The 24867-nt window shown below is 61.2% G+C and overlaps 1 protein-coding gene across 7 annotated transcripts in view; it reads left to right on the top strand.

Annotated features, from left to right (window-relative positions):
- The window catches only part of BCOR (BCL6 corepressor), an 82638-nt gene that overhangs the window by 18313 nt on the left and 39458 nt on the right, over positions 1-24867 (top strand). For 5 of the 7 annotated variants that reach the window (XM_069784947.1, XM_069784944.1, XM_069784948.1 and 2 more), the window contains exon 1: positions 5852-5920. The exons of 1 other annotated variant lie outside the window; for it this stretch is intronic. The gene's annotated coding sequence lies outside the window, so the exon portion shown is untranslated. Of the gene's footprint in view, positions 1-5851; positions 5921-5957; positions 6569-24867 lie in introns of those variants that run through there. One more of the 7 variants, XM_069784942.1, reaches the window with a different exon arrangement.

Raw genomic sequence — 24867 nt, 5'->3', positions numbered from 1 at the left:
AGCTGCTTTCGAAATGAACATTTTCTGCGATAAGAGGTGACCGATCAGAATCGCTGGGGGGAGGTTGTAAGCAGACGTTTTGCCCCAGCTTACTGTTATCTTATCTTTCACACTTGCAGGGCGAAAAAGTGGCTTATCTTTATACCCACCCCCCTCTCGCCTTAATTGCTAAAAACACTGTGAAGTGTTAAGTACAGGACTAAAGCATCTCTCCGCGTGTCTGCCATGCGAGCGAAGGGGAGAGAAAAAAAAAAAAGAAAAAAAGATCCGATTTGAAAAATTAGGGGCTTTTCTCTGGAAAAGTACACACGTGTACGCACCGAGAGCCCCTCCCTGCCCCCGCTCCGCTGCCGCTTTGATGTTGCAGGCTCTCATTTCATATGTATGCACCCCGGCGAGCCACCCGCCGCTGCCGGGCTTCCAGCCGGGGCGCAAATCCCGCTCCGCACGCCGGCGAGCCCGGGGGCCGCGCCGCGGGGCGCGGGCGCGGAGGGGCGGCGGAGGCCTCCGCTGTCACCTCTGGGGCGGAGTGAATAACCCCAGTGTTTATGAACCCGGGCGCGGAATTGGTATTCAGCGCCGAGCCACGGCATCGTCTCCTCGCTTTTCTCTCCCCACCCCCTCCGAAACAAAACACAACACAAAAACAAAACCAGAAGGAGGACGGAGGTGATTCATCGACTGTATCCAATTATTAACATACAAGCTGTAGTCTGCACAAACACACCTTCAAACCATGGCGGTTCCCCCGGCCGCCGTATTATATTTAAACTGGGGAGCGTGGTGGCTGCCGTGCCTCCGCCGAGCCGCCGCTCGCTGCCGCTCCCCCCGGGCCGCCCGGGGCCGGGGCCGGGGGGCGCAGCCCGCGGCCCTGAGGGACCCCACCGGGAAAAGGGGGTGCAGCCCCCGGCTCCCCGCGCACCGCCTGCAAAGGGCGAAGCCTCAACCTCGCCCGCACCGCTCTCCGGCCGGGGACGGGGTTTTGTCTGCCTTCGGCTCCTGTCCTCTCCCTCCCGGCGCCCTCCCCGCCGAGCCCCCCGCCGGGCTGGGGGGGAGGCGAGGAGAAGCGACAACCTCGCCGCCGCTATTTTTACTCCTCTCCAGACTTGTGCGCCGCACGCCCCCTCCCCTGCAGGGCCTTGCCTAGCGGCTGCATCTCCCGGCTGCCAGGAGCGGCCGGGGTTGCCGGCGGCCCTCCTTTCACCTCCTCCTGCCCGGCCGGCCCTCCTGCCTGCCCCCCCACCACCGGCAGGTCCCGGCCCCTGCGCCCGGGGCAGCGCCCCGCTGCAGCCCGAGGGGACGGGGACGGGGCGGCGTGGGGGGGGACGGACGGACGGACGGGGAACGGACGACACGGGACACAGGCGCGCCGCAAGCAGACAAAATGGCCGAGGTATGCAAGTGGGAGAGGTGGAAGGGGCAGCTCGGAGCCAGCCTCCCCTCCTCCTGCAGCGGGGCTGCCGCCCCCCCGGATTCCCCACTCCGTCAGCCCGGGGCAGGGACCGTGCCTCCAGCCCGTCCCCCCGCGGCCGCCCCGGTGGGCTCGGCGCTGCGCCTGCCCCACCGAGCTCTGCCCGGTTCCCGGGCGGCAGGCCGAGCTTCTCCGCTGGAGGCTGGCCCGGGAGGAGCGTGTGGTTGTCTGCCTGTCCTTCCCGCTGTCCTGCTGTCCTCTCCGAGCGGCAAACGGGGCCCGGAGGACCGCGGGCATCTCCGCTCTTTTGCGGAGCAAAGCAAACACAAACCGGAGAGATTTGTCATTCGCCTTTATAAGAAAGATAGCGGCGCTTAGTCCGTGAACCGAGCGCGTCTCGGGCTCTTCTGGGGAGAGGGAGAGAAAATAATGGATCTCCTGTCAACAGAGTAGCCCTGAACTACGAAGTAAAATTATAGTACTTCTGCTATGCAAAACCCCCTTGATTGCACGGGGAGTTTGCGTGGTGGTGTAACAATATGCTGGCACCGTGTCAGGTCTGAAAGCGCTGCAGACCCTGTATAACGCCAATTGAGGCTTGTCTTGTTTTGTTATTCAGATTTCTACACTTCCATTAAAAACAGCCTTACAATAAGCAATGATAAAGGTCTGATTTAAGACACACTCAAGCAGGGCAATTCAGAGCTTAGGACAGTGATCTGTTATTTATAGGCTTTTCCTAGCACTCATCACCAGGCTGTCTGAGCACCTCGCTCGCATTAATTCATTTTACCTTCGCAGCGCCCGTCTCCCCTCTCGCTCATTTCCCGTGCCCCGGAGACCCGCCTGCTCCGGTTGCCGGTCGGTGGGCAGGGGAGTGGGGCGTGGAGGGGGCCTGGGGCCCGGCCTCCCCGCTCCTCCGGTTTAACCCCCCAACTTTCGGAGGTGCGCGGGCCCGGGGGTGGGGGGGGTGGGGGGAGGTTTCCAATTAGAGGCGGCGCTGGGAGGTAAATGAGAGCCGGCGTAAAGCCATCCCACTTGGAAGCCTCCTGCGAGAAGCCCATTCTGCCATTAACAATGGATTTGTCTTTACGAGGAGGTTAAGTACTTAGCATTATCGGAGCAGCCGTTTTTGCGAGCGCATCCTCGCCGGGCTCCGCGGCGGCAGCAGCCGCAGCAGCAGCATCGCGGAGCCCCGAGCATCTGTGCGCGGAGACCCCCCTCCCCCGGCTCCGCTCCCGGGGAGAAAGCAGTGTGCAGCGGCCTGACCCGGGGGTCAGCTCCCTCCGGGGCTTTGGTGGTGGTGGGGAGAGGCGGCCCGGTAATCCGCCAGGCGAGAGCATACTCTGAATTTTCCGGGGTTAGCTCGGCGGTGCCCGCCGTACCCGCGGCAGGGGAAGGCGGCGCGGCGCGCAGCCGGGCCGAGCCAGGCCGCGGGAGGAGCGAACTGAAGCCCCAATGTCTTCGCCGGGAGCCGCCAGCCTCCCGCTGCAAAGCTCGGGGACCGGGGGAACAAAAAAGGCACAGAGGCGAACAAGCGCTGGTCTGTTCCTCCCCGCCACGGAGGAAACTGCGTTCACAAAGAAAGAAAGTTTAACTACGGTTAAAAATAAAAGTGGAGCGAGTTTACCCCGAGATAACTTGAAGTCATTAGTTAAAGGAGGAAGAAAAACCCAAAAACCAACCCAGCCCCAACCACCCAGCCCCACGCTGTAGGCTCACACATGTGATCCGGAGTTTGCAGCCCGGGGGAAGGGAAGCGGGCGAGTTTTGTGATGCGAGTGCGGGCCGATGGCACCGTGCAGCCAGACCTGCGGGGAGAGACAAAGCCCAGGTCAATGCAGCCGGGAAGCCGCGGCTGCGGCCACCTCGCCCGGAGACGCGCTAGTTCTGCTTTCCTACCGAAAGAAGCAATTTTAACGAGGTTTTCCCTAGGAAAGGGGAAAAGAAAAAAAAACAAGAGGCCTTTCCTCCAGCTGTGTGCCTGTAACTCACGTGTGTTCAGTCTAATAACTTTTAATGTCTAGCCCTAAAACATCTTTATAAAAAATAGCTTTACAGCGTAATAGGCCAGGTGTCCTTCTGCTTGTTATCGGAGATTAAAAAAACGTGTGGGAACCTTTTCAGATGCGTGGCCCGCCGCGCCGGGATCAAACCCGGCCGCTGCCCGGGGCTGTGTGCCCCGCCGGCCGGGACGGGGGGACCGCAGCCCCGGCCGCCGCGCTCGGCGGCTCCCCGGGCTCCCCTGCGAGGAAGCCGAGCGGTGCGGCTGGAGTTTCGGGTTTCAGACGGTGGATATTTCACTTCTGCTTTGAGGCAGGCGAGTGTTTTGTTTTTTTTTAAGAGAGACGTAGCGAAAACCCAAAGCTCCGTGATGGCAGTTTCATGAAATGCCAAGCCTCTGACCGTGACCCTGCTGCGTGTGTCTGTGTGTGCGCACTCTGCGTCCCCCTCCCGAGCCTCTGGCAACCCCCGCGTTTTTGCCAGACGTGGCTTAGATCCTCGATTAAAAACTTCTGGATTTTTTTTTAAATTTTTTTTTTTGGGGGGGGCGCTTTGGTAGGGACCACTTTCGAGAACTCCTGCTTTTCCATCTTCGGAGATAAGCAGCAGCGGCGGAAAGCAGGCAGGCAGCCCCAGCAGTCCTGCTCTGCCGCTGAATCCTCACCGCCCTGCTCGCTGCTTGTGCGCTCTCAGCGAGGAAAAGCTTTTGCAGCTCGCAGCGTCTCCGCAGCCTTTTCGCGCAGGGTCTTGGACGTGGCGATTAAAAATCCCCCCCCCCCTCCCGCCCGCCCCCCGCCTCCCCCGGGGCGAACTGTCCGCGTTAATCGCCTGGCGTTTGGCTGGCAGTCGCTCCCACACGGAGCGGCGGCGAGCAGGGCTGGATGCGGCGCCGGCTGCGCTGAGGTGGCAAAACTCCCGCTTCCCCGGGAAGGCGCCGGGAGGTGCGGGGGAGCTGCGGGACCGAGGGCCCGCCTGGCCCTGAAGCCGGGGCCGCCCCGGGGCTGCCCCGGGTGCCTCCGCGCCGCGGGCTCCGCGGGACCGAACCTGGAAGTATCGGCGGGGATGGGCGTTACGAACGTGAAATTTACGAGTCGAGCTCGCCGAGCCAAAAGTTGCCTTGCCAAAGTAAATAGATGCAGCCGATAACTACCAACCCGGAGATTAAAGGGCTCCACAACCCGGGCAGAAATCTTAAAGCAGCCGTAGAAATGCCAGCGAGGGAAACGACGCTTCAGTCGCCACCCCACCCCGGGTTGCCACACCGCTCACACGCGGAAAAAAAAAAACGCGTTAAGGGCTGCCAAAGCCGGATCAGGCGAAAACGCGCTTTAATAAGGTCCCCCCCCGCCACCCCCCTCCCGCCCCGCGCAATGCAGACGTTGACAAACGAGTGGCTTTTTTTTCCATCCCGATATTCGGAGCTCGGAGAAGCGGACCGGGGGGAAGCGCGGAAATCAACGCGGCCGAGCCGCGGACCACGCGAAGTTGGGGGCGGCGGGTGGGACCAGAGCGGGGCCCCGGGGCCGGGGTGGGGTGGGGGACACGAACCGTTCCACGAGTGGGAAGCTGCGGACGAAAGGGTCCGTGCGCGGTGTGACCCCTGCGGGGGGTCAGGACGGCTGCGAGCTCTCGGCGGGTCCCGGGGCGGCGGGGATGCCCTTACGCGACGGGGGGGAACCCGGAGCCAGCGGGTCTGGGTGGGGGCGCGGGCTGCACCGCCCGGGGGGGGACACACACGACACGACACCCGGACCCCGTCCGCCCCGGTGCGGCGGAGCGCGCTGGGGAAAGCGGGGCGGGAGGGCCGGGGGCGTCCGTCGGAGGGGCCGGGGGCGAGCGGGGGGGGTGGGGGGGTGGCAGCGCGGCGCGACCCGCCGCGGAGCCTCGCAGCGATGTCTGGCAGCGCCGCCGCCGCCGGGGTTTTTGACAGCTTGGCGGAGCGGAGTGAGCGGAGCTTTATGGTAATTGCGGTTCTCCACTGGCCTTCTGGGTAGCGAGCGAGGGGAGTATCGGCGGGGCGGGGGGGAGTTGGGGGGGGGGGTGGCTTTCCTCTCCCTGCCGGCCGGGGGAACGCGGAGTCCCCCCCGGGGCGCCGCAGCTTGGCAGCGACCTGTGCCAGCCGGGGGGGGGGGGGAGGGAGAGCAGGCGAGGCGAGGGGCCGGCGGCGCGGCGGGGGGGGGGTAAATCAATTAGTCAGGGCAAGGTGGGGGGGGGGAGGTGGAAGCGGGCGAGCGGCCGGGCGAGCCCTGCCTGGGCAGGGAAACGCAGCCAGGGGAGGGGGAAACTTGCAGAGGGAAAAAGCGGTGGCGGCGCTGCTGCTGCTGCTGCTGCTGCTGCCGCCGCTGCTGGCGGCGGCTCCCTCGGTGCAGCGCCTGCCCGGGGGGAGGGGAAGGGAGGGGAGGCGGCGGCTGGAGGAGGAGGAGGAGGAGGAGGAGGGAGAGAGGGAGGGGGGATGCGAGGGGAGCGCAGCGTGCAGCAGACGGAGCCCGGTCTCCCAGCGGCAAGGTGAGGAAGAGCGGCTTTCCCGGCGGACTAAAGAGGGGAGGGGGGGGGGAGAGGAAGAAAAAGAGAGAGAGAGAGAGAGGAGGAGAAGAGGAGGAGGAGAATTAAATCCCCAGCCACACACACACAAAGCCGCGGCGGCCAGGGCACGGGAGACGGCGGCGCGGGCGAGATGTGGGGAGCGCCGCGCTCGCCAGCGCAGGAACTTCGCCCGGAGCAAGCCAGCAACATGGCGCTGCCAAACCAGAGCCGGCAGCCGGAATGAGCATCGCGGGCTGCCGCTCCCGCTCCCGCCGCTGAGCCCAAGCCGAGCCGAGAAGCAAAGCCCTTCCCGCGGGCACCTGCCCCGTCGGCGCAGGCGGCGGCCACGCTCCTGCCCCCCCTTCCCCTCCCGCCCCCCCCCCGCAGCTCCCTGCCTTCCCGCACCCCTTCCCCGGCCCGCCCGCGCCGGGGCAAGCCGCGGCACACGCACCCACGGAAAAGGGGGAGGAGGGGGGGGGAAATCGGGAAACTTTTTTCGCCTCTCCCCCCCCCCCCCCCCGCCTCCGACCCCCGACGGGGCTGCCCTTCCCGGGAGAGCAGCAGGGCGAGGCGACGGTGTGGGGGACCCGCGGACCCGCGCACGCCGCAGCCCCGCGGCGCGGCAGGAAGGTCAGTGCTCCGCTCCGCGAACAGCTCCCGTACGGAAGCGCTGCCGCCGCCGGGTCCCGCGGTGACGGGGCGGCCGCTGGGCTCCCCTCGCCCCGCCGCGGGGACGGCAGCGCAGCGGCGGCGGCGGCGCCGCGGCCGAAAGTTAGGGCGCGGGGCAGCGGGGAGGAGGGGGGCGGCAGGGGGGGGGAGAGGGGGGTCTCCCGGTGCGCCTCCGGGGCTGCGGTGGCGGAGGGGAAGTTTGGAGGCAGTTGGTTGGGAAGATGCCCGTTTGGGGCGGCGGAGGCGGGGGGGTGGTGGTGGAAGGTGCCGGTCGTTCTGTCGGCTCCGGTGCGCTTGTGTGTGGGGGGGTGGTGGTGGTGGTGTTCCCGTCGTCTCGCACTTTGCGATCGGGAAAGCTGCGGGGCAAGCGGCGGTGCGGGGGTTCCCGGTAGCCGGGGCGAGCGAGGAGCGGCGCTACCCACCCGCGGGGAAAGGAACGGCACCCGCGGCGGCCGAGCCGGGCGGTGCGGGGGCAGCGGGCAGGTGAAGCGGCGCGGAGAGCCCGCTGCGGGCTGCCTTCTCCTCGCCGGGAGAACCCGGGGAACCGCTCTGCGCCCCCCCTCAACCCCAACACCCCCCCCCCCCGGTTCCCTCCGCCCCGGCGGGGCGGGCGCCGCCGCGCACGTGGGGCAGGGCGGCCCGGGGCTTTCCCGTGCGCGGAGCTTTGCTGGCGTGAGGTCCGGCGTGACACGGGAAGTTTAGTCAGCCCTAAAATGTAGTTTGGAGTTGGGGAGAACGAGCCGGAGGGAGGCTCGGGGCTTGCCATCAAAGGGCCGGCCGGAGGGGGGGGGACGGCCAGGCAGGGAGGCAGCGGAGGCTGCTTTGTGAAGCCGGGGCCAAGTGGGGCGGCTCTGCGCAGCATATGAGGCATGCATTTGATGTTCGCGGAGCGAGTCCGGGGGCGAGGGCTGCGGAGCGTTCACGTTCCTCTTTCTTTCTCGATGTGTGTGTGTGGTGTTTTTTTTTTTTTTTTTTTTTCCTCCCCCCTTTCCTCCCTCTCCCTCGTTTCCGCGATGTCTGTCGGATCCCGGGTTTGGTGATCGCGGAGGGGGCGAGGGGGGAGGAGAAGAGCACCTCCCCCTCTCCCCCGACCCAAAAAAAAAAACAAAAAAAAAAAAACGGCCCGACCGCGGTGAGCGATGTAAAAACTGACAAAGTGTGGGGACTGGCTTTAATGGTATCGCCTCGGAGCTCCTCGCAGCATTAATTCCCACTAATGAATCTTTTCCAGAAACTCCGTTCATTGCTTTCATCTGCTCTTTGGAGCCTGCAGCTTTTGTATTCCTGTTTGTATTAAAAAAAGGGGGGGGGGGGCGGGGGGAGCCCAGCCCGCACCACGTAGCCCCGTAGCAAAGCCCGGATTTTCCAAAGGTTCCTATTAACTTTTTTTTTTTTTCCCTCCCCCTTTCCCGCTTCCTCCCCATGGCCCTACCGCGGGGGGCGGCCGGGGAGAGCCGTACCCCGCCAGGGCCGCTTGGGAACAAAGCTGAGGGCGAGAGCGGGCGGGCGGTGCGGGGGTCTCAGCCCCCGGGGGCAGCTCCCGCCCCCCCCCCGCCGGTGGTTCCGCCGCCCCCTCCCCGCAGGTCCCGCCGTACCGCTTCCTCCTGCCGCCGCTCTCGCCGACTTTCGTCCCCCAGACGCCGGTGCTTGCCTGTCGGTCTGGAGCCCGGTGCCGTCGCGCTTGCGACACACCGATGCGTTTCCTTTCGGTTCTGCTGTCGGAGCCGCTGGGTGTTTTTTGGTTTTTTTTGTTTTTTTTTTTCCTTCTTTTTTTTTTCTTCCCGAGAGGTAGCCAGCGCAGCGCTCACCCTAATTGCTTTTAGGAGGATTAGGAGCAAATTCCCCCCCCCCGCCTCCCCCGCCGCCTCCCCCCCCCCCGGGTTGCCTTCGCACGCCGGGGTTGCAGTTTATCCCTGGTGCAGTTCTTTGAATTGCTGTCACAAATAGGTGACTCAGAGTTAATTAGGAAGTATGCACCGGATCAATGGGCTGCACAGCTCATTAGTTATTCCCCAGCCTTTTGCAGCGTTGGACCTCCGGCTCCTCGCCTCGTATACCTCTTTAATACGCAACCCGGAGGGCTGGCAGGGACCAGGGAGCACTTCGGGTGAGGGGGGCTGGGTGCGAAGGGGCGTGATGAATACGGACATTGAAGTTTCCAGGTTGGGAGGTTGCGTGTAGACGAGCGGACTGGTCCCCTTTTAGTGCGTCCGTGTGTCCCCCCCCCAGCCCCTCCCGCCCGGGTTATCAAACTTGCCTCCCCGCACGGGCGTGGTGGGCTCTCACCCACCCCGAGGTCGGAGGGAAGAGCCCGGAATGTTACCAAAAACAAACAGGCACCAAAAAAAAAAAAAAAAAAAAAAAAAAAAAAGTGTGTGTGTGTGTTTATTGGAGCGTACGCTGAGAGAGCAGACAAAATCTCATTTGTCAGGCATGAAGGTGGGCTGTGTGGCAGGCTATAAATATACCGGGGAGGATTGTATCGCGGTCACTTTTCTGTTCTTCGCCATTTCTAAGGTGAGTGGCGGAGGCTGAGGGACCGGGCAGGGGCTTCTCCTGGTATTGTTTGTCCGTCTGTGATAGATCGGTCTAGACAGCCGCTCAGGCTCCCTGCGAGCTCAGGAACCGGAGCCTGAAAGGGAGAGTGGGGGAGTCGGAGAGGAAAAGGTCACCGCGATATTTTTTTCTTTTTTTTTTTTCCTCTTTTTTCTTTCTTTTTTTTTTTTTTTTTTTTTGGTGGCAATGGTTGTTAACCCTTAAAGCCGAGAGGGGATCGGGGCCAGCTGCTCCGGCCTGGAAGGATGCGGGAGCAGCAGCGGTCGCAGGGATGCTGCCGGAGCGGGGGGGGACGGGGCAAGCGTGCTTCAGGCCCCCGGCGCTGCCCCGTCTGTTTAATGGTTTTATAAGAGCTGTTTCCCACAACAGGAAAAGAGTTCATGAGGCGAGCGCCAGATTATTTTGTTCCCAGGAGTCTCCTCTCTCTGGAAACTCTGAGGAGCACTTGGAGCTGGGGTCGGGCGGCCGTGGGGCCGGGAAAGCCACCGCAGCCCCTTGGGCTCGGGGGTGGCAGGACCCCCGGGAGTGGCTGGGTGGGCAAGCCCCGGCAGCGGGGTGTCCCCAGCAGCTCTCTGCCTCCCCCGGCCCCACCGTGCCCCCCGCCTGCCCCATTCCCATGGGTTGATGATGGAAACCCCGTGGTGGAGGTTCCCAGCCCCGTGGGGGGGAGCGAGTTTCCGTGGCCGCCTTCGGGTCCCGTCAACTTCTCCCCTGGCGGCAGCTCGACGCCCTTCGCCCCACGGGGCTGCGTGTGCGCTCACAGCGCGGGGCAGCCCTCGGCACGTGTCTGTGCAGGCAGAAGCCGGGCGTACCTGCCTCGGGGTGTTCGGAAGCCCACGGGGGCTCGCACGCCTCGTGGAGCGCAAGGGGCAGGCGGAGAGCAGGGTCTGCGTTGGGGCTTGGGTGGGTCGGGGGTTATTTGCAGCTCCTGTGTGCATGTGCGTGTGCTTCCTTTTGTACGGAGACATCCTCGGTGGATGAGATGCGATCGTGGCGTGCAAGCCCGGGCGGTACAGATTAAAAGCAGTTAAGGCTTTAGAGCGATAGATAAAAGCTGGTTTTGTTGGATTCGCCTGCAGCGCAGACCATTCCCATTCCTCTTTGTCTGAGCCCTGGTTCCGGGCGCTACAGCCTTATTGGAAATGCTCCCGAGCAGTCCGTGCAGCCAGGGCAGCAGGCAGCTCAGCGCTTATTTACACGTCACATCTAAATACATCTCTAATTAGATAGAAGCAACGCCGGAAATGGCAGATTTGTTGCATATCTAATAGAGACCAGTGCAAACAGACTCAGCAGGGTTTCCTTCTCTTCTCCCCCCCCCCCCCCCCCGCCCCAAAAGAGCAGGAAGACCAAGCGAGTAATCTGAGACCGAACGGCAACGACTTCTCCCATTTGAGTGCATTATGAACCACACTGGCGAATGTCTCTATTCTAATATTTAAAGCAATACTTAGGATGTGTGAACTGAATGCCCAAATATGGACTGGGTCTTGAAACAATACTGGTGCCTTGGCTTTATTCCTGCGCTGGTGGACAATCCAGGCTCCGTGTCACGCACTGTATCTGCCTTTACCAGGCTGTGCCGAGAGCTGCAGCTTTTGAGGCCGTTCGAAACTGTTGTCCCTGTGCCCTCTTCTTCCCCCACCCCATGATAATTCACTTTTTTTAAGGCTGATAAAGAAGCCAGGGTCCCCTAACAGGGATGCCAGCGGCAAGGCGACTGAGCTCCAGGGGCTCCTGTACAGTCCGTGCGAGCGAACTTTGTGGATCTGTGCAGCTGCGAGACCGCACAAAGTTGTTGACATGCTTTCGGGTCTCCGTTTGCGGAGAAAATGGACCCGGGCCACCACAGCCCAAAATAATGAGTGCTGCGCATACCAAAGTAGTCTTAGCAATCTGTGGCTGTCGTTTAAAAGGTCTCTCAACTTTGACCGGTGAGCGGCCCCTGCAAAGACGAGCGAAAGGCCTGCTCCAGCTCAGGTCATAGCTCTGGCAGCCACATTGCCCCGGGAGTAAACGTGGCTCGGCGTAAATTCGTACTCGGCACGGAGGGGAAGCGGGCTCCGATTTCTGCGCGTCTTGACGAAGGCGTGGGCTCTCGCCGGGACCCTGCAGCGTAGTTGGGTTGCACAGGTGATACGCGATACGCTATCGTTCCCCCGAACACCGCGATAGAGCGTGTTTTAGCGCGGGCTTAGAAAGAGCGGCGCGAAGCCGAGCCGAGTACTCCCTCCTTAGGCTGGCGTCGCTTCAGGAAGAATTGATGGCCAGAGCGGGCCTGCTCCCTTCTTCCTTGGTTTTGCGATAAGCGGAGCTGGCTGGGGAGAGCCGGGCTAACCCCTGCTCGCTACGCCGAGCAGCTCCGGCTGCCTGCGTGCGTGCGGGAGGCAGAGCGGAGGCCCGGGCTGCAGGCAGGGGGAGTTCCCTTGGCCGTGAGCAGCTCCCGTTAATCCTCGTGGCCTTTCGGGGAACCGGCTTACGGCAGTCGCTGCTCCGGAGAGACCTTTCCCTCCGATCCGACCCGCTCAGGTCCCGAGGCTGCCGTGGGCAGGGGCGTCTCGTGTGTGTCCCCCCCCCCCCCCCAGGGGAGCGCGTCTCTCGTGGGGGGGTTTTCCGGAGCGGGCGGCCAGCGCTCCTTTGAATGGCCGGGCAGACGAGGTGGGGACGGAAAGGAGGAGGCCGAGAACTCGTTGCAAATGCGGATTTAGGAAAGTTCTGCTGCTTTCCAGCAGGGAATTCATTTTTCCTTGTTTGCTGGACAGCAGTTCTTGGCCGAGCAGAGATTTTTTTTTTTCCCCTTCCTCTCTTCCACTGCTGGAAAAGTTAGCGAGTGAGAGCACGCTTCAGTACCTGCCCGCCTGTTCTCCTAAACTGTCGTCTGAATTATTTGGGACTTTCCCTCCGCACGCAAGTGCTCCTCGCACCCCAAACCTAGCTCGTGAGCTAATGGATTCGGTGCCGTGTGATTAGACATGCAAGGAAGTCCACTTGGAGAAGATCCTGACAGCATGAAATATAATTTGTGATCTGAAAGACAGTTTCCAGTATAATCTCATTATGCACCACAGACTCCCGGTGTTATTTTGTAGAAGGCGGACAATGATCAATTTACATTGACCTGGGGCTGGGCGAGCTTTTAGATGGTAATTGCCATATTGATTTGCATGCAAAAAGACGACCTGCTAAAATTAAAGACCGGAAGCTAAATTAAACTAAATTTATTGTCTAGGTGCAAACTAAAAGACTTGTTAAAGTCTATGGTAGACTTGGAAAGCTACGAAATTCAGAGAAAAATGATTCTCGTCCCGATCGCTCCAGAAAATGAATCTAGATGGTGGAGACCGGGGCTGCAAAGACCCCATTGTGAGCGGAGGCACACAAGCCGGGGCTGTTCCGTGTAAGCCCCGACTCTCTAAACAATCGGAGAATAAAATATCTCCTCTGTCCAATGAAAATCTCGGCCTGAATGTTGGGATTGTCGTGCTAAGGAAAACAAAGCTTTATTTGGATAAGACAATTAAAGTGGAAAGCGCAGAATCCACCAGCCACACTGGGAATGGCTCGTATAAAGAGCCGAGTGTGTTCAATAGAGCGCTGGGGAAAGGGGGAGGCTCGGGGCTGCGCTCCGCGGCCGAGCCTGCACCGGGAAAGCCTGGCATTGTGCTTCCTCTGCCTGCTCCTCGGCCAGGAGGGGCGAGAGCACTCCCAGCCAAACACGCTCCCCTTTCCGCGGCTCCCGCTGCCCTCGAAGCAATCTCCCATGGCCGGGAGCTGCAGCCCCGCGGCGGGGTCGTTCCCCGTGCTCCTCCGTACGGCCCGTGGTGGGTTGCAGTACGCCGGTGCTGCCAGCCTGCCCGTTCTTTCTCAGAGCGTGTTTTGCTTTTCCTTTTCAGCTGGAGTAGCTCTTGCTCTTACCCCAGGTGTTCATTTAAAGCTCGGGAATACCTCACCTAGGGGCCTTGTGCGTCTTGCAGTATTTGCATATTACAAAACATTTGGGCCTGTATCCTCAGTTATAAAAGTCAGATCTCCTCCTCCACGGGATTATCGGAGTGGCTTGCACCTGGCACGGTCGACAGCAGAGAGAAGTACGCCCGTACTTCCACGGGCAGCAGACCCCACGCCTGGGGCAGCCCGATGGCTGTCCCTGTGCTTACGTGGACCGGGTGCTGTGGGGCTGCCTGTCCCTCACCCACTGCTGCGTTTCCCCTGCGCTCCCCAGGAGCGGGGTGGCATTGGAGCCGGGGGTCTCTTGGAGAGGGAGGGGGAGCTTTACGGGGCTCATTTAGCCACGGCTGGAGTATGGCATTTGCGCACGGTGGCAGGTAGGGACAGAGAAGTGAAATCAAAGCTGGAGGGGCGTATTCTCGGCTCTCCTTGAAATTCAGAGAGAACTTGCTAATGGCACGAGAAGGGATGGGCTGAGCTCCTCTTCTTTCTAAGTGTAAATTCCCTCCCTGAGCCAAACTTTCTCCGTGTGAAAGCCCCTGGCTATGGAGAGATCCTACAGGGATCCCTGATCCCTGAGCAATCCCCTTTGCTCCCACGCCCCGGCGTGCTGGGTTGTGCTCTAAGCCTCTCTGGCTTGCCCACAGCAGTAGGAGGCTGAGCTGGGCGTTGGGGGAAGCCCTTCCCACAGGCTGCGGTCCCCCCGGCTTACCTTGCTGCGGCCTGGTCCTGCTCCCCGCACGGTGTTTTCCTTTCCTCCCGTTTCAGTAGTCAAGCACAAAGTGGATTAGCAAAGCCCTGTGCAGAATTAAGCAGCCCGGTGCGAAGTTATGCCGAGCTCCGCCTGGAGGACTCGCCTGCCTTCTCCCCCCGCAGACCTCCCGTGCCGTGCCGGGCTTTGCCGTGCCAGGGCAGCCCAGGGCCAGCGGGCAGGGGTGGATGATTCCCGGGCTCTCCGTGCCACAGTGGGCGAGGAGAAAAATAGCTCCGGCTAAAGTTGCGAGCGGCAGGGGAAGCCGGAACAATACTTCCAAGCAGGAAGTGATCTCCCGGGGTAAACGTTTTAATGGAAGTGTAACCTGGCATTGCACAAAAACCCAACCCAGGGCGGCTGCTGCCAGCTGGGGAGGATGCAGGGCTGGCGGAGATGCGTGGGAGGCCGTGCCGTGCCGTGCCGTGCCAGGGGCGCCCACGGCGGAGCCGTGTGTGCGGAGCCGGGGGCGGCTGCGACGCGGCCTGCCCTGAGCAGGCGGCTGAAGGTTGTCTTATTTTAGCTACAGAAATATCTCTCTAGATCCGTTACTGCGAGATCTCGTTTGCAATAAACTGTATTGGCTCTCCTCTTTATACAAATTGCTGGTATGAAAGAAAACCCAGCCTATATGCATGGAGGCAGGCATGAGCTAGTGAGATCAGGTTTCCTACTGAGCTCCCGGAGGAGAAGTCAGCATTTGATTGAAGCTACACTTGGTTCTTGGTTCCCAGGGGACAGCAGCCCTGAAACACGAGAGCCCTCCCTCCTTTTTTTCCCCCTTCTCTCTCTTCTTCCTCTAAAAGCCTTTGTGCTGAAAGAGCCTCAGTAGGCACGAATCGCCGGTCTCTCACAAGAGTGTGTTGCAGCCTTTGCTGACATTGTTTTGTTAGCAGTGATTTTTACCAGGCCAGCAGATTTCTAGCTACGTATAGGCAATGAATAGTCGATGATACTGACCTGCGAGTACGTACTGGCGTCATTTGTCGGTGAATCCGATTCGGAAGTCAATTGGAGATGTATCGCGTTGGTGCGAAGCACCTTACCTGCCTGGGGAGCGCTGCCCTTTGGCAGGAGTCAGGCCAAGATGGAGATGGGCTTCCAATAAAACCAGCTCTTTTCCCTTGCTGGTGCCTGCTCCCAAACTGCATATAAGCGCCTAGAAAGTGCGCTTCCAGCTCCCGTGGCCTCTTCGAGAGTTTGTGCGGTACACAGATTTCAGAGACGGTGGCCGTGCCATGGTTTTCCCTTAGCGATGCACGATCTGGGCAATGCTAGCAGTCAAACTGGGCGAGGAAAGGTTTCCGCGCGTGGATTTATTTCTCCCTCGCTTCCGTTCAGTAAATTCCACCTCTCCTCTAACTTTGCCGCTGATGCAAAAATAAGCAAGGCCAGGGAAGGAGGTACGGGGATTTACACTCCAATTCCAGCTGTGCCCAACAAAAGGCCCGCTGAGAGCGCGCAGCACCACTCCTTTGCTGCCAGGTGGTTGTACCGCGAGCGAAGTTGCGCTCGCGTTTTAGGTTATTGGGGTTTTTCGGTCTTTTTTTTTTTTTTCCTTACGAGAAGGGCTGAAGGTGGAAACGCGTCTCCACCGGGCCGGGCCGGGGTCATCGCCCAGGGCAAGGCCGGCGGGGACGGAGGGGGGGCCCCTCGGCCCGAGGTTTGCTGCCATGGCGGTGCGAGGCGGCGGGGCAGGGGGTGCGGGGGGGGCGCGGAGCCCGGCCTTACCGGGGAGGGGCTGCTCGGGGGCGCGCCTCGCCGCGGGGGCGAGCTCGCCGTGTGCCGCCGCGCAGCTGCAGGCGCGGCTTTCCCCGCGGCGGCGGGGCTTCCCCTCGCCCTTCCCAAAAGCCAAACCGAGAGCGGCGCTCGACTTCTCATAAAGGCTTTTCGGCGGGGCGGGGAGGGCGGGTTGGAAACCCCTCTCTGCTGTTGGCGGGGAGAGCCCAGCAGCGCTCGGGACCCCGCTGGGGGGAGGCAGCCCCCGGGCCCGGCCCCGGCCCGCAGAAGCCCCCCCCCCCGGGGCAGCGCGGCTCCGCCTGACCGGCCGCCGGGAACAAGCACGTTTCTGGCCCCGGGGCGGGGGAGGTGGGGTAGAGGGTGTTCCTTGTTTCGAGTAAACCAGCTGCAGTAGTTGATGGTAAAGCTATGAAGGCAGACACAATGCTGCTGTTGTTGGTTTGATCTCTAACTGGGGATTGTTAGTCTGGATTTAACTCGGTGGCGGAGGGGGGGTGGTGGTAAGGCGAAGGCTGTTTACAGCCAGTGCAAATAATGTGACAGCTGTTGGAGCGCGAAGAGCCCGCGCCTCGCCGGCACTCGCACACAAAAGCTCTCGCTGCGGCCGGAGCAGCCCCCGGGGCCGCCCCGTCGCTGCCGGAGACACCGCCCGCCGTTGCGGGGCCCGCCGGGCATCCCGGGCGGCGGCGGGGCGCCGAGCACTCGCTCCCCTGCCGCCGCCGCCGGCGTCGCTTAAGCGAACGGCGGTAGGCGGGGAGAAGCCGCCCCCCCCCCCGCTTCTCTCCTCCTCCGGCTTGATTTACAAGCGCAGGGAGGCTGCGGGAGGAGCGGCCCGCTCCGCGCCCGACCCCGGCAGAGGCTTCGGCGCTGGGAAAAACCTTTCCCGGCGCCGGGTTTGAGCCGGCCCCCGGGGGGGACTTCGCGGGAGAGGCGGGCCAAGCGTCCCGGGAACCCCGCGGGAGGAGAGGGCAGCCCCGCTCGGAGCCGGTGCTGGCGTGGGGCAGGGCAGGGTGCGGTGGCGGTGCGTGTTCGCCCCCCCGAGCACGTGTTGGCGGAGGAGAAGTTGTTCTCTCTCGGGATGGCAGCGCGCAAGCCCCGATCACCTGGACGTGCAGGCAGCCCTGGAGTAGGTCCGTGGTGAAAAACTCCTCCTGTGTAAATAGCCCGAGCGGCTGTTTTCTCCTCAAAGCCTAAGCCCCTCGGTTTGCCTTTTGAGCATAGGATATAAAATGCTGCCTGTTCTTGAAGTTTGCGCCAGTACCCAAAGTGATCTCCCGGCCCTTTCAGAAGAGCCTCTGGAAAGTCGAGGGAACTCGGAGAACTGGGTTCCGGCCTATATTTGTACCTGACATAGTTTTGCTACCTACGAGAATCGCTGTGTTTTATATAGTAAGTGACCTCCACGTACTATTGTCTTTTTGAGGAGGCGGCTCTGGGGTGGAAAGCAGGTAGGAAGGAGCGATGCTTATTTCCTCCCCCACCACCCCTTTTGTAATTTTGGTCGATGGATTGCCTTTATCTATTTCTCTCCAGTCAATCTATTTATTTTTTTCTCTTTTGGCCTTGACTGTCCCCTTGGTCCTTTATGGATTACGCTGTGCTATTAGTGGCGGGAGTGCACCAGTAGTCATTCAACAATTTTAGCATCAGTTCCTATAAACTGGGGTTTTATATGACATGTGCCATTTTTCTGCAAGAATACTGCTTGCGAAACTAGTTTCGCCTTGGAGCAAAGGCGGAAAGATAAACAAGCCTGCATAGCCAAAACACTGGCAATCTCTGCCTCCTTCCAAATCTTTTAAAGTCACGGAGTAATATTTTCAGGATTATGCTGCTGCCTCTGAGGAGCGAATGTCGCTGGCGTTAAAAAAAAAAAGGAAAAAAGAAAAAAAGAAAAGCTAATGCAAATTAGAGAAAAATAATTTTCTTTCAGCGATATGCAATGTATTAGTCACTTGTTATCATGCTTAGAGGCAGACCTCATTTGCGCGTCTGCCAACTCGTTCACATCTGCTCAGAGCTGTTCAGGGCATTTTAACCTTGGCGGTGTCGTGTCGTAGTCCCACGGATCAAGAACGAGTAATTAAAGCTCTAAGCAGCAGCAAAAAATTCATAGCCACCCATCTGCATCGCAGTTGATTCGCTGCTTTGTTTCGGTGCGGAGCGCCGGGATGGGAAGGCAGGGCCGGTGGCGGCCTCCGTGCTGCCCTCCTCTCCGTCGGGGCATCGCTGCCACCGGCAACTTTATTTCCTATTTCTTCCTCATTTTTTTTCCTTGGTTTTTTTTTTTCCCGGAAAAAGCGAGCGTTGTTGTTGGGTTTCCTCCCCCCCCCCCCCATGTTTTCCGCACTCCGAGACGGGCGGTGTGCGGCGCTGGCTGTGCTCGCCCTGGACGTGCGTTTCTTTTGAAGGTCTGGAGAAGGTGATGCGAGGTTGGGACACGGAGTTGCGGAGACGTTTGTCGAGGTGCTTGCAATGCTGCTTTCGTAACCGAGGGCTGGCCAGCGCTTTCCAGAAGTGCTCGGGAAAGCGTTTCCCACCAAGGAGAAACGTTAGCGCCGTGTAAAAACCCGACATAAACTTTGGGGCGAGGCTAATTTTTTATGCTTTGTGTAGGAGAAACCGAGCTGTTTATTTGTTTGTTGTTGGGAGGAGGAGGGGTGGGGGGAAGGAGGAAAAAGCCCCAACTTCCCAAGCACTTTTTCTTACGTGCGGCCACCGAAGGTCCGCCGGTGCACCGGGGACCGGCTGTGCAGACAAAGCCCTGCGGGGAGCGGGAGGTTTTCAGGCCGGCCGCGCTAGGTAAAACGAGAGACGGAGGCACTTAAGTTTAATATTTCGCCGTTGTGCGCCGGCCATTTGCTGCATGAGACGCGGAGCCGCCGTCCCCCGGCGGGGCTGCCGTGGGGGGGGGACACGCGGGGAAAGGGGGGGGGGGAGCGGAGGGAGCCGCTCCCCATCCATCAGCCCCTCGAAGCTGTTGCTCCGTAAATGAGGGAACCACAGGCCCTGTCAGCCGCAATTATGCAAAATGAAGTCGTCCGTGATCAATATCTCCCAACGTCCCCGACGGATGCGGGGGGGGGGGGGGCCGCCCCCGCCCGGCGTGCCGCGGCGGCTCCGCGCTGGGGAGCGGTGCGCCGGGGTGGCCGCAGGGAAACCAAGGGCGTACGTCCCATTAATCACTCCGCCCCCCCCACCCCCCCATCCCCGGGGGTGCGGCGGGGGCTGGGGGGAAGGAAACGGGGGCCGTGCTCCGGTATTTCTGCAAGGATAACGTTGCGGAAGTGAGCGCAGGCGTTCGCCCAACTCTCTCTCTCGCAGGAGCGCTGGGACTTTTGTATTGGGGGGGGTTTGTATGTGTCTCCTCCCCCCCCCAGCCCCATAAGTTTCCCGAGCTATCAGAGGAGGGGGGGGCACGGCGGAGCCCGGTGAATGGCGAGCCCGCGGCGCTGCGCTCGCCCAGCCTCCCGCGGCCGAACAATGGGGGACGGGCGGGGGGAAGGGGCTGGCTTGGTGGTATTTTTCTTTTTTTTTTTTCCTCCTTCTCCCCCCCCCTCCCCTCTCTCTTTTCTTTCTATCCCCCTCCTGAAAAGCAAAAGCCATACGGAATAAAGGCAAACAATGAAGGGGCTCCCGGGATGCCGAGTGCGCGGCGGGTTAATGGGGTGGGAGCGCGCAGGGCCTTGCGCTCTGCTCTCCCCTTCCCCGCGCCCGGGAATGCGGCCTTAAATTACCTGAAATGCACATTTCTGCCCGGCCCGCGGTGCGTGGGTGTGCGTGTGTGTGTGCGTGTGTGTGTCCCTCTCCCGCTGCTGCCGCTGCTCCTCCTTCGCAGCCCGGGCTCGGCTGCTGCCTGTTGTCTCTGGCAGCAGCAGCGGAAACCTCGCTCCCGTGCGTGCGCGTGTGTGTGTGTGCGAGTGAGTGTGTGTGTCTCTAAAATGGCGCGGACGGCCTGGGTAGGGAGATGCCGCGGCGGGTGGGCGAGGGAGGGAGGCCGGGCTCTCGCCGGGGGGCCCCCGTCTGAGCGGGGGCCCGGGGCTTTCTGCGGCAGAGCCGGTTTGCGGCTCTCTCCTCCTTCTCCGGTAGTCTCCTTCACAGCGGCGGCGGGCTGAACCGCCGGGCTGCCCGGCTCGGCTTGCAGAGGAGGAAACCCCCGGTCCCGTCCCCCCCCCCAGCCAGCTCCGAAGAGAGCAGCCTGCCCGCCCGCCGCCGCTGCGGAGGCATCGTCCGCGCCGGGGGGGCCGGGGGAGGGGCGGCCGCCGTAGCGGCGGTGCGGGGCTGCCGGTGCGGCGAACGGGGTCGGTGTTTCCCGCGGATCCCCGGGAAATCCTTCATGCAGCGATGCCTCAAAGTTGGGTACCAGCCCCCCCCCCCCCCGGTGTGTGTGTGGGAGCCTTGGCAGCCTCACTATCGCACCCCCTCGATGCGTTTTTACCGGGGAGGGGGGGGAATGGGAGCGAGAGCCCCCCGCCCTGCAAATGTCCCGTAACCTTCAGGTGTGGGCATCGCCGTGTGGCGGGGGCAGCCTTGCCGCCCCCCCCCTCCCCGGGGGCCGCCCCAAGGCGGCGTGTGTCTGGGGGTCCGGGGTTTCCCCCGGGGCTCCGCGGCAGGCAGTGCCGTGTGGGCTCCGGGGGAAGGCGGCCAGGGTTATTTGAAGGATCGCCAGCCATTTTAACTTTCCCTTATTGGCCTCCTCCCCCGCCCCCTTCCCCAGTTCCTAGGCTTATTATTAATTGAAAACTTTTTTTTTCCTCTCTCTCCCCCCCCCCCCTTTTCCCTTTTTTTTTTTTTTTTTTTTGGCTGCCGCCGGCGCTGAGCGCGATGCAATGATTCGCCTCGCAGCATATGGGAAAGGGGGAAAAGCGCCGCTGCCGCTCCGGCGCAGCGACTGTCTGTGCAGGGGCCAAGGCGTGACAGACGGCGCGGGGGGGGGGGGGAGCGCGGGGGCCGGGGCCGCCTCTCCCTCGGGCCGCCTATGCCTGGGGGGGGGCCCCCCCGCTGGAGCCCCGCTGCGGGCGGAGGAGGAGGACGGAGGACCGCGGGGGGGGGTGGGGGGTGTCTCCCCGCCGGGCCGGAGCCAGGCGCAGCGCGGCGGTGCCCGGCGGCGGGGAGGAGATGCCCCGCCGGTGCTGGTTTTCGGCGGCTCCGGTTGTCCTCGGGACGGCTCCGCCGTGCCGTGTTTACACGGCAGAAAGTCCCGGTCGCCGTCCGACACGTGACGGTGTGGGAGCCGCGATGGGGGGGGGACGTCGACGACGGCTGCAGCAAGGAGCCTTAAAATAGACGCCGACCCCCTTGCGGTGCCTGCACGTTGCCTAAATCGAAATGCACTACTGTCGTGCATGACTCAATATGTATTTTAAATCGGTTTAGCGATCTCGCTGGCGCATTGTGCTTAGCTTTATGGTTAAATGAAATGCCACACGTCCCGGGTAAAGGTCAAACTTCTTCTCTAATCCGCGGATCCGTGCGGCGGCTACTTAGTCTGCAGCTTCCTCCTCTGGTTTACAAAACGTGTCACTAGCGGTGATGCCGTGTGGAGATTGCAAAAAATAACCCACGGTATTTTTTTTTTTTTTTAAAAGCGCAGCCACCCCTGTTCTTTAAACACTTGTCTAATATTAGATCGCTGGCTGCTGCCAGAGCTTTATACGGCGCATTGTAAACGGTGCAGCAATACAGTGTCTTTAAAGTCTCCTTTCTACCCACGGCACAGGTCGTTGTTTTTTATAACTCGTAAATATGTACGTCGGAGGTACAAGATAAACGAGGTACCTAAACACATTCATAAGCAGCTGCCCGTATTTAAGCTTATAAATACCGTACGAGCGCTGCCCTTTAAATCAAGCTCCAGATGAGCGGGTTGAGGGCTAATCGAAGTAGATCGCTACGAGTCCCCGATTGCTTTTCACTCCTCTCGCAGGGATTTTCACAAATCTAGAAATGATCCTTTCAGTGGCCTGGAACCGGGCGGCGATGGGGGGGGTGGGTGGGGGGGATGATGGGGGGGGGGAATCAGAGCCGGATAATTTATTGCCTCGCTTTTAATTTCCGAAAGGCCGGGTTGTTTGCCGAAGCGCCTGCCGCTCCGTCGGTGCCACCGGCGCTCGCAGACTTTTTTTTTTTTTTTTTTTTAATACCCCGCGCAGCCCTCCCCGCCGGCTGCCGTTTGCGCTGCTGCTGCCGCTGCTGCCGCTGCTGCTGCTGGCTCTTGTGGCTTGTGCAGTGGAAACTGGCGGGCTGCCAGGCGGAGCTCGGGAGGTGGAAAAGAGTAAAGGCGCCAAAAGGGAACTCGTGCGCCGCTGCAATTCTCCTCCCGCCCCGCTTCCTGGCTTCGCTGCAGCCGCCGGCACCGCCGGGCTTCCTCCATTCCACCCCCCCCCCTCTCCTAGAGCCGAGACTTTCACCTCGTACAGTGGTGGGGGGGGAGAGGAGGCTGCCCCGGCCCGGGCTGCCCTGCCCCGCTCTCCTCTTTCCCCCGGAGGCACGGAGAAGCGGCGTCTTCCTCCTCCTCCTCCTCCTCCTTCCCCCTCCCCGCGGGCATCGGGTTTTTCTCGTTTCCACGCCAGGAGCGTGTTAACAAAAACTTTGCTGCTGCTGGCGTCAATGGCTGCCAAAAGTCTGTTGACGTTGCGAGGGAGACCCGAACGTTTCCCTTTCTAATCAGCCGCCCGAACGGCGCGGTGTGTGTCTCTGCCTGCCTCTGCGGCGCGGGGCCGGCGGGGCGCGGGCAGCGCCGGGGCGGGTGGGTGTTCCCGGTACGGCACGGCTCGGCACGGCACGGCTCGGCACGCCGGGGCCCCGCTCGGCAGCAGGTTAGTGCTTGCAGGCGCTTTTCACAACTGGTTTCACACGGCGGCATCGCTGCGGAACCGCGTGTGCGTTGCGCGTCTCGCCCCCCCCCCCCCCCTTCCCTCCCTCCCTCCTCCGTGCCTCACCGTCTATATTTAGCCGCAAATGGCTTTATCGGCCAGACACCTCCCGGAGGAAATGCCGTGCGCTCTCCGGCGGCCGAGCCCCGCTCCGCGCCCTACCGCGCAGCGCAGCGGGGGCGGGCGAAGGGGGGGGGGGGGCTGCGGCGCCGTGGGGCGCGCTGACAGCGGCGGGGAGCCTGCGAGGAGGAGGAGGAGGGAGGGAGAGACATGTCCTCGGTTTCCACCGTGCGCTGGGACGCTCCGCCGCCCGTCGGGGTTGCATAACGGGGCCGGCTGCGCCCGCCCCCGCGGAAGCTTGGGTATAAATAGGAGCGGTGCCCCCCCCACACCCCCGAGTCGTCCCCCCCCCCCGTCCCCGGAGCGCTGAGGGCTTGTGGAGCTGCTGGCGTTTGGCCGAGCGGCTGGAGTCCCCTGCGAGCCCCGACGGCGGGAGAGAGAGGAGGAGGAGGAGGAGGAGGGACGGGGCGTGCGAAGAGTTAAAAGTCTGCTGCTTGTTGCAATGAAATTATGGCTGGCAGTGGCGCCGCTGCTCGTTCGGCAGACCTCCACTTTTAAACAGTTCACAAGAAGTTCATCAGGGCGGCGATTAGAACGGCACACACGCGGGCAACCGGGGCGGCTTTGGGGAAGGGGCTGGCAGCCGTCGGGGCACGGGCTCTGACCCACCCGGGTGGGCCCTGGGGACATCCCACCGCCTCCCCGCATCCTGCGCCCTGGCGCGCTTTGCCCTGCTCTGGTGGCAGCGGTGGTGGTGGGACATGGCTGGGGGAAGCTCTCGGCCGCCCGTGCAACTTCAGCGTTCCGCTATCTGCGCGGGTCAGGGGATTGACGGGTTCTAATTCGGGCCCTGCGCCTTATCTTAATGATACACTTCCACCGAGGAAACCAGGCGGGCGCAGGCGGCCCCTGCGAGGAGCGGCGCGGGTCGGCCTCGTGTACCCCCAAAGGAGAGCGGGGAGCGGGGCCGTGCGCCGCCGAGGCCCCCGTCTCCTCCGAGCCGGCGTCCATCCCTCACGGATGAGGCAGCGCACGGGGCGGCTACTAACCTTATGTAAAACCCTAAATCACTCTCTCCATGCTGCTGCTGCCTCTATTGAAAACATTACGAGCGGCGCATCTGGAAACCGGTAAATCTGTCCAGAAACCGTCTTCCCAGTGAAATAACTCCTTTTGAATGATAGCGCGGTATCTAATCTCCGCGGATTTTTGTTTCCTCGCAGCGATTTTTGCGGACTTCATTAGGGAAGGCTAACCGTTCTGGAGAGAGGAGGGTCAACACGCCGTTTCATTAATATACATTTGTTCCAGACGTGGAGTTTTGCACAAAAGGCCTCTCTGAGGGGAGAAAAAAGTGTTGGGGAACAAGGCTTTCCTGCCGTTTCAGTTCTTAAACCTCTCTGAACCTGTGTGAAGTATTGTGTTAAAGGCCCGATCTGGGCTTCTTCCCCATTAAATGCCAAAGTGATCATTTGCATATTTTGTAGCCTGACAAAGGAAATGAGTTTGCTGGGGAAGCATGGATGCTTTGGGAGACGTTAGGCATTAAACTCCCAGTGGTCAATCGCCCGTTACTGGCTTGTGTGTGTGTGTGTAAAAGGAGTATCATGCCTCCCGCTTAAAGGCTTCTATTTTTGTGAGAGAGGAAGAGCTGAGGGATATCCTGTGCATTAAAGGCTCCCCCTACTTATTAACCCAGCATTTAGCAGCAGGATGCAGGCTGAAGCTCAGTCAAAAGAAATGACTCAACCTCCAAAGAGCAATTAAAATCTTGCACTGGAATAAATCATGCGCCGCGATAATCCTGTTAATAAAACGCAGCTTGTCCTGACACTTCGCTCATGCAGCAAACTAGAATTTAATGCGAGCGGAGGTGGCGTTAGGCAAGGTAGAGGGGAGGAAAAGCTGTTCCCTCTCCGCTGCTGGACGCGAAAATGCGGTTACCTTTCACCTGCCTCTCTGGCTGCACACAGCGCCGATCCTCTTGGACTGCTAATACTTCTCCAGCGAGCCCGCTAATGATTTCTTTCCCTGGAGTGAGCAGGCATCATTGAATTACTGAAAGCACTCGCAGCAGCAGCAGCAGCAGCAGCAGCAGCAGCAGCTCCAATGCAGAAGCCACCAGGGCTTGGTGCTTAATCAAATCAAGGGGTGGGGAGCTCGCCAACCCACTTACTATTTTTAACCCCTTTCTCCAAGTTAGTCATGTGCAGACGCTAAAGGGAAGGTTTTTATTTAGATCCCTTCTGTAGCAGCGTCTCTTCAGTTTTAAGTCCTCGCGTGAAAGCTCTATCAGCAATCAGCGTAGCTAATACACACGGTATGTGGCT

This window comes from Haliaeetus albicilla, chromosome 6 (assembly GCF_947461875.1).
Source record: "Haliaeetus albicilla chromosome 6, bHalAlb1.1, whole genome shotgun sequence".
Classification (NCBI taxonomy): Eukaryota; Metazoa; Chordata; class Aves; order Accipitriformes; family Accipitridae; genus Haliaeetus; species Haliaeetus albicilla.
This window is presented reverse-complemented; position numbering and strand designations above follow the sequence as displayed.